This window comes from Talpa occidentalis, unplaced genomic scaffold (genome assembly GCF_014898055.3).
Source record: "Talpa occidentalis isolate TD23 unplaced genomic scaffold, MPIMG_talOcc4v2.1 talOcc4.7, whole genome shotgun sequence".
NCBI classification, from domain to species: Eukaryota; Metazoa; Chordata; class Mammalia; order Eulipotyphla; family Talpidae; genus Talpa; species Talpa occidentalis.
Window position 1 is genome coordinate 54,409 of NW_023605083.1, and position 7,994 is coordinate 62,402.

Below are 7,994 nucleotides of genomic sequence, written 5' to 3' on the forward strand. Positions count from 1 at the left end.
AATAGGCAATTTTATTTTGGGCTCAAATATTTCAGTCTCAATGAATTTATGTCAATTGTCAGTGAGCAGAGGTCACTAATGTACTGCAGTTGCCTTTTGCAATGTCTATCCTGGCCCTTTTATTTTTACAGCGTCATTTTCAACATAGTAATGTGGACAACATCGTTATAGTCAAAAGCTCAACACATTTTAGCAACTTTGAAATTGGATTGTGTACAAACCACATAAAATTGACGCCCCAACATGTCTGCCAAGGCCTATGGGGGCGTTGAGCCTTCCGCTTTGTACTCAGGCTTCTTAGGTGGACACTATTGATGGAGCAGGTTCCGGGCATTTTTTGATGTGGGTGTGGGGCCCCATCCTCCCCAGCGGGCCCTCCTGGACCTGGAGTGACATCCGTGCTGGTGGGAACCTGGTCCCTCCCTCGGGACCCAGCAGGGCAGCGCCCTCTGCACTTTGAACTGGGGAGAAGGGGTGCCCTGAGGGAGGGGAAGGTGAGGAGCATCTCCCTGTGGGCAGCGGCTGCCTGTGGAGGGGCGTCCAGAGGGAGGACGCACTGGAGGGAAGGCTGGGTGTGAATGCTGTCAGGTTTGAGGTTCTTTTTGTGCCTGGAGAACACAGGTATCCGGTTTCATTCCTGAGCAGCCGACTGGGTCAGAACCTGCCCTGGGAGGGATCCCCAGGAGACCTGCGCTGTGCTGAGCACTCTGAAGACAGAAATCAATGGAACAAGGTAATAACACACCATGCCACTCCCAGGAGCCTTGCCCTGCAGCTCCGTGCACAGCCATGGGTCCCGCCGGGAAGGGGGCCGGCTGCTCACTGACTCAGGTCTCAGTTGTCACCCGAGACCATCCGCATTCGCCTGACCGGAACTCCACCCCCGGAGGAGGCTGACCCCACACCGGTTGCCACAGAGCCCAGGAGGAACGCAGGGTCAGTCCGGCCAGCATGAGGGAGGCCTCCGACGGCCCTGACGTGGGGAGGGCAGCTCCAAGTACTCGTCCCTCCAGAAGGCAGAGCCCTAACTCTCCTGCCTCACCCACTGCTCCCCTCAGCAGTGAGTTTCAGTACTTCTGCCTGTTCTGCTCCCCACTCTGTCTCTGCTAAATCCTCTCACCCCCCGCACCTCTGGCCTGCACCTCAGCTCTTGTGTGCATAAACAAATAAACCATTAAAAAAAGGATTTTAAAAAAGCTCCCACTCTGAGCTTACCTGTGGGCATCTGGCCTCTGGGTGACTAGTGGTGGTGGTTTGGGGACGTGATTCAGTGGCCTGGTGGTGGCCACGGGATTTGGCTGTGCACTTGCACCCCCACGGGGGGGGGTGCTCCTGTGCTCGGGAAGGGTCAGAACACCAGGCGTCACAGGGCCCATGGCACGAGGGGCGGCACATGACCTGCTCCTCTCCTGCAGACAGGGCTTCGGACACTGTCTCTGTATCTTACGGGCTGACGGCACCGGGGCCACGAGCAAAGTGCTGATGACAGACACTCAGACACAGGCCCAAGTGTGACACACTGGGGCTCTCGGGGCACATAGCGTTTTGGCGTCAGGCGCATGGCCGTCGGTGCCCACGGCAGCGGGTGGAGCCCGCAGGCGTGCCTGTGTGCCGAGGGCCCAGAGACGTGGCTTCAGTGTCCCTGGACCTGTTGGAGGCTCCAGCGCCATAGTCCATCTGGGCTCAGGACCATGGTCTGTGCCCAGAATGGTTTGGGCTCAGGTTCCTGATGCAGGTGTTCATTTGTCAGAGTAGGGGGTGCAGGTGGCCGGGGGTGCAAACACACAGGCTGCAACATGGATGGTGCGTTTCCCCTGCGGCCTTTACTCACAAGACAGTGTCTGCAGCAGCTGAGTTATCTTTTGATTTCACACTTAGTTCAATTCCACTTCTTTAACTGGGGGGCTGTTACCCCAGCCTCCGATACGCAAGCCACCTGCAGGTGTTCTGGCATTCTGTCCCACCTTTGAGGATTTTCATGAAATGCTCCAACAACGTTCTTGCTTGTCAGCAGGGGCTCCGAGCAGTGAGGTGTCTGCTGGTTGCAGCCGTCACTGCAGACGGGGGCCTGTGCTGGAGACCCAAGGCCCCGGTCTCCGTGGCCGTGGTAGGACCGGAATGCACCCAGGGACCACCTTCGTACCTCGGCCACGGCACAGGCCTCAGGTACTTTGTCTCATCATTCCTTGTTCCCTTTTCATCCGCCTTTACTTTTCAAATCAAATTTTATTTAAATATCGCTCCATGGCTTTAGAGGACAGCGGCACCCCCAAGGTGGCAGCTACATCCCTCGCCGAACCCACTCCCTGCCAGAAGCCTGAGCCCGGCAGGAGTCTGAGCCCCCGCGGGACCCCTCGCCCAGCGGAGCCGCCGGCCCCGGTGACACGCGTTTCTCCAGTGCCCCGATCCCTGCCGCTTGGCTCACGTGCCTGGTCGGTGCGTTTCCTCCACAGATGCCGACACCATCCTTAACTGATTTCTTTCTTTCAGAGTGACCACCTCCACCCCATCTGAACTGCTACAAAGGCTTGACTCCATCTTTTTAACAGCTGGACGGTGCGCACGCCACGTCCCCGGGGCGGGCGCTCGGGGCTCCGCGTCTGCAGTCACGCCTTTCGTGGTTCAAACGGAGTCTGCAGCGGCTTCATGTTGTTCCACTGAAACCCCTGACCTCCTCACTGGCTGCCTCGCTGGCCGGGGCCAGGGGCGGAGGGCGTTCTGCACACAGCCAGTGCGGGCGAGAAGCCCTGGGCGGTCCAGCAGCCCGTCAGGGAGGCCCAAGGGGCAGAGGGCAGGAACACGCCTCGCGATCCCGCACCGACACGCAGACCCGGGCGACCGGGGAGCGCCTCCATCATGGCCAGGGCAGGCGGACGGGGTCCCCTGTCCGCCCTTATGAGATGCGTTGTCCTTGGTCAGCCCAGGGATCCGCCCATCACCGCTTGGGCTCAGCTCACTGGAGTAAGTTCGGGGAGTACCTTCCCTCTGCCGACGACGGTCTCCCTGTGTGAGCTTCCTGGACTCCTCTTTCTTGTTCTTTAGCCTTAGGAGGGGCCGTGGGGCAGGCCGGTGGGAGCCCAGGAGCTGTCCGGGCCATGGTGCCTTTACCAACCGCCTTCTTCCGTAGCCATGGACACAGGGTTGGCCAGGAGAGCGCAGGGCCGCAGGCCCAGGGCTGTGTGGCTCTTTGTGATGCCGGCAGTCTCTGCTGCTGAGGTATGTCCCTGGTCGCTGCCGCTGCCGTCTGCTCTGCGCATCCCCGAGTGTCTGCCTGTGGGGGCTGAGCCTCCGAAGCAGGGCTGGGGTGGGCTGCTACTCGGCCTGGGGCTGTAAGTTCCATGAGAAACGCCCTTTGAGGGACTGTAGTGAGCACACGACGGGACGGCTAGTCTCAGAAAGCGACTCTACCGAGCTGACCGTGGCCTGTGCAGGAGCGAGGGCAGAGGCAGGCAGACCGGCGAGGGGCCGCGAAGTCCCTGGACTGTCCCGACTGTCCTGCTGTTGAGCTCAAGACAGCTGGGAGTGCGGCTAGAGCAGAGGAGTGTGGCGCAGCAGCTGGAGTCCAGGCGGCTTTGGGCTGTGGAGCCAACAGTGTCCCCACAGGGCGCGATGCATGCGAGGAGGCAGCAGGAGGACTGCGGCCCCCGCCCCCACCCCCGGCCCCAGGGAGACACGAGCTACAGAAGTGAGGTCTTGTGTTTCTAGGGAGCGCCGTCCGGGGAAAGCAGACATCAGGAGGACAGGGCAGGCGGGGCGCGAGGAGCAAGAGCAGGCAGGAGGGGTCTGCTCTGACCAGGCTGGGGGCAGCGGGAGGACAGCACCCCCGGCCGTGGCTCCCCCGCTGCAGGCAGAAGCGCGTGGCGCTGGCAGGGGTGAGCAGGCACAGCCCCAGGTCCCGCCTGGAGCCTGGCTGGGCGCACCCTGAGACCCGGAGGCCTCCTCGCAGACTCACGCCTTTGTCTCGGGAGGTGGGTCCTTCCTGACACCTGCCCTTCCCGCTGAGCGGAGTGGTCCTGGCGCCGGCAGGAAGCCTTCCAGTCACGGTGCCCCGGCTTCCTTCCAGAGCTTCTGGCTCCCGGTGATGCTTCTCCCAGTGTCCGCGCCGCCCCACCCGCCGCGCCTCGGGTCGTGACAGGCCGCGCGACATACTGACAGGCCAGCATCTTATTTTAAGGTTAAACCTGACTGTTTTTTATTTGGGGGTTACACTTTTGCTCTTCCACGTGTGCACTTTACACTCACGCTCGACCCACCGCCCACACCCGCGCCCCACGTGCCTCCCTCCCTGCCCCTTGTTCGCGGTGGTAACCAAGCTATTTTTCCACTGAATTCCCGATTGCTCCCGACTGTACTCGGCCTGTGGATGTTTCTGGTTATTTGGACTCCACAGACGAGTGAAGCCTTCCGCTATCTTTCTTTTGCTTTTTGACTTATTTAACACAATCACCGCAAAATTCCATCCACTTTCTCCCAAACGCCCTTTGCCCTCTTTCGAACGACTGTGTGGTGCTCCACTGAACATACGCTCCCCGATTTCTTCATCCACCCATCTGGGGAAGGGCACGTGGGATGGTCCCATGACTTGGCCATTCTGGACGGTGCTGCTGTGAACACAGGCACGGGGGACCCATATTCGCTTTATTATTTGGATAAATACCTAATAGAGGGATTGCCAATTGTAGAATTTTCATTCTTATTTTCTTAAGAAATCTCCATGCCACTTTCCATGGGGGCTGCCCCAATTTGCACTCCCAACAAAAGGGGATGCGAATTCCTCTTTCACCACCACCTCACCAACCTGTAATGGTTCTGTTCCTTTTTCCGCAAGCCATCTCCCAGCGGTGAGGCGGCATCCGAAGAGCTTTTGATTGGCCTTCCCCTTCTAAGAGGAGAGGTTGGACAGTTCGTCATATGCTTGGAGGCCATCTGGATGTCTTCTTTAGCAAAGTATCTATTTAGGTCCTCTATTTTTCAGTCAGGTTATTTGTTTCTTTGTTGTTGGGTTATGTAAGCAGTTCGTAGATTTTGGCAATTAGCCCTCTGTTAGATGTCTGATGTAAAAGTATTTTTGCCCATTCTTTAGGTTGCCTTTTGTTTCTGTGATTTTTTTTAAGATTGATTTATTTATGCCCACAAGAACTGGGGTACAGGCCAGAGGTGGGGGGGAGGTAAGAGGATTCACCAGAGACAGAGTGGGGAGCAGAACAGGCAGAAACACACTGCTGAGGGGGCAGCGGGAGACAGGAGAGGTCTGCTGCGCCATGTGGGTAGCTCCCTGGGTGGGGACTGAACTCCTGCTGCGGTGGCTTGGGACAGCCTCCGAGTGCTGACACTTAACCCCTTGTATCACCAGAGAGGCCCCTGTATGGTTTCCTTTGAGCTACAAAAGTTAAACATCCTCCCACTTGTTTGTATTTGCTTTTGTTTCCCTTGCTATTGGGGTTAAGTCCCGAAATGCATCTTTGTGGTAGATATCCTGGGGTGTCCCCCATATTTTTTTCAAGCACTTTATGGTTTGGGTTCTTATATTCAAACCTTTAATCCATTTTGAATTAACTTTTGTGCATGCAGTTAAGTATGGGTCCTGTCTTGCTGGGTTTTTGTTTGTTTTTGAAAGCGGCCATCCGTGTTTCCCAGAACCACTGATCTAAGAGGCTGGCTTTTTCCCATGGTCTGGCCGTAGCGCCTCTGCCAGAAATGTGCTGTGTGGGTTTATCTGTGGGCTTTCGATTCCCTTCCGTTTGCTTGAGTTCATCTGCCTGTCTGTCTGTCTGTCTGTGTCCCAGAGCCACAGTTTTCATTACTACTGCTGTGTGACACGGTTCAAGTCAGCAAGTGTGATGCCTCCTGGACCTGGTTCTTGGCAGTTCCTGGACCCAGAACGCTAGAAGTAATCCACCGGAAGTGGAATCTTGCCGCGAACCACCCAGAACTGCTCAGAAAGCGGACCCTGCACTTGACCCGCCCGCCCTTCTCCAGTAATGTCACCTTATGACATCGCCGTCCGCGGCGCGAGCACGCCGGTGAGCCTCTCGCATGAAAGAAGACGACGTCTCCAGACCAAACACCACCTTTGTGACAGCGAACAGCACCCCTTCTGGTAAATCGCAGCTGTCACGGTCACCCAGGAACTTACTTGTTGCACACACGCCGCTTGGCTTCAGGCCTTGCTGCAGCCCTCAGGGAGGCTGGGGCTTGGGACCTTGCAGGGTCACCCCCTCCACCCTGGGAGGCAGGAGGAAGGTCATGTGGGAGCAAGCTGCTTTATGAAGGAAGAAGATGATGCATTTTGTGATGCAAAATCCATCTAATAACGAGCAAACCAAATGTGTTCAACAGTTTCACTGAGAAACTGGTTTCACAATGCTGGCAGTTTCCAGCATACTTTTTAGTTTTGAAGAAAATGCAGTTGGCCCAAATCAACTACGTTCCTTTCTTAAATGACCTTTGCAGATGCAAGTATCTTTCTAGCTGCTAATAACTATCAACTGTGATCACAGCCTTCCAAGCTGGAATAACGTATCTATATATATACCACCTATACCATACCAGCTAACCGAGCTTCCCACACATGGACTGGCAAGATGCAGGCGGCAGATACCAGCTACGGCGGCGGCAGCATTCCTACCTAAGGTATCACCGCACCTTACAGCACCTGGCCCTTGATTATGTGCTCCTTATTGGTCTTCTTGTCGTGCTAGAGGCTCCCCAAAGGCAAGGGCCGTGTCCCCAGAAGTTTTCAGTGTGTAGCGTGCTGTGTAGCCTCTCAAGTATTAAAACAATACGATTTTTAGATTAATCAAGCTTAAAAACTGCTAATATACTGACTTCTCTTATCAAACTGTAATTAGCTATCGAGATCAGAGTAAGAACAACTTCACAGACAAGGGCTTTCCATCTTCAGGGCCTGACTTCCCTGAGCCACACCCCCAGTTCACAGACACCTCAGCCTCCCTGTGGGGGGCCAGCTCTGACACCAGCTGCATGTCCGGCAATGCGGCTCAGCCCAGACACCAGCCTGGAGACCGTGCCCTGCGGCTCGGCGCCCCTGCCACCGCTGCTCTCCTCACCCACCTGTGCTCAGGGGCCAGGGCAAGTGCAGGATGTCGCCTGCCCGCGGGCTACAGGCCAGAGGGCCCAACCCCCTTTCAGCTCAGTCACTTTGCCAGAGGGGCTCTCGGGACTCTGGAAACACACTCCCAGTTCAAATGAAGAGATTCAGGGACGAAGGGGCCTGGGCAGGGGTGTCTGTCCCCAGAGGTGGGGACTCCTCCCTGGGGTGCATCACCCTCGGTTGTCGACGCATCTGTTGGCCTGGAAGCCCCGAGAACCCTGCACTTCCGGGGTTCCCGGGGCTTCCTCACTAGGCCAGACCAGCTGTTAACTCTGGGCGGGGGGGGGGGGGCTCCCTTCTCTGGAGAATGGGGGCAAGGGAAGGGCAGAATCTTCCAAGCTGGCCAGCATGTCGGTCTTCTGGCCCAGCCCCCTCAGGGGCCACCAGGAGCTGCCTCAGTGGAGCAAGAGCCGTCCCTGCGCCCGCCTGTCAAAGCACTTCAGGAGCCCTGTCAGGGGAGAGTAGAGGCTCCCGCGCTCTTCTGAGCTGAGGGGGGCTTGGGGGTTGTGCCCTACAAGCAGAGCAGAGGCCCGAGCTGCCTCCCATTATTTCACTGATGCAAATGTGGGCACCGGTATGGGGGCCGGCAAGCAGCCCCATTGCATCCGCTTTGATATCAAGGAGCTCAGGCTTACGGGGTGCCCCTGCCCCCAGAGACACTTCCCAGAGCGACCAGGCAGGCCAGAGGCAGGGCCACCCACAGGGAAGGCGAGGCTCAGGCCCGCCCCCGGGGGGAGGACGGTCAGCCTGGCCCTCCCAGCCTCCCCCGCCTGGGCCCAGCACGGCCTGTCCCTGCCCCTTCCTGGCGGCTGCGGCACTCACCAGCCGCGTCCTCTCTGCAGCGTCCCCGCCCAGCAGGGTGGTCGGGGCCGGCAGGCGG

At 57.7% G+C, this 7,994-nt stretch overlaps 1 long non-coding RNA gene across 2 annotated transcripts; it reads left to right on the top strand.

The window, feature by feature from the left end:
• Positions 1-3,247: 3,247 nt before the first annotated feature.
• On the top strand, positions 3,248-7,987 carry LOC119230684 (uncharacterized). 2 transcript variants are annotated; one of them, XR_005121789.1, is made up of 4 exons: positions 3,248-3,329; positions 5,787-6,100; positions 6,454-6,633; positions 7,957-7,987. It is a non-coding gene; the product is annotated as an uncharacterized LOC119230684 (long non-coding RNA). The 2 variants fall into 2 exon arrangements; XR_008549468.1 differs by lacking the exon at positions 3,248-3,329 and adding an exon at positions 4,927-4,947.
• The last annotated feature ends 7 nt before the right edge of the window (positions 7,988-7,994 follow it).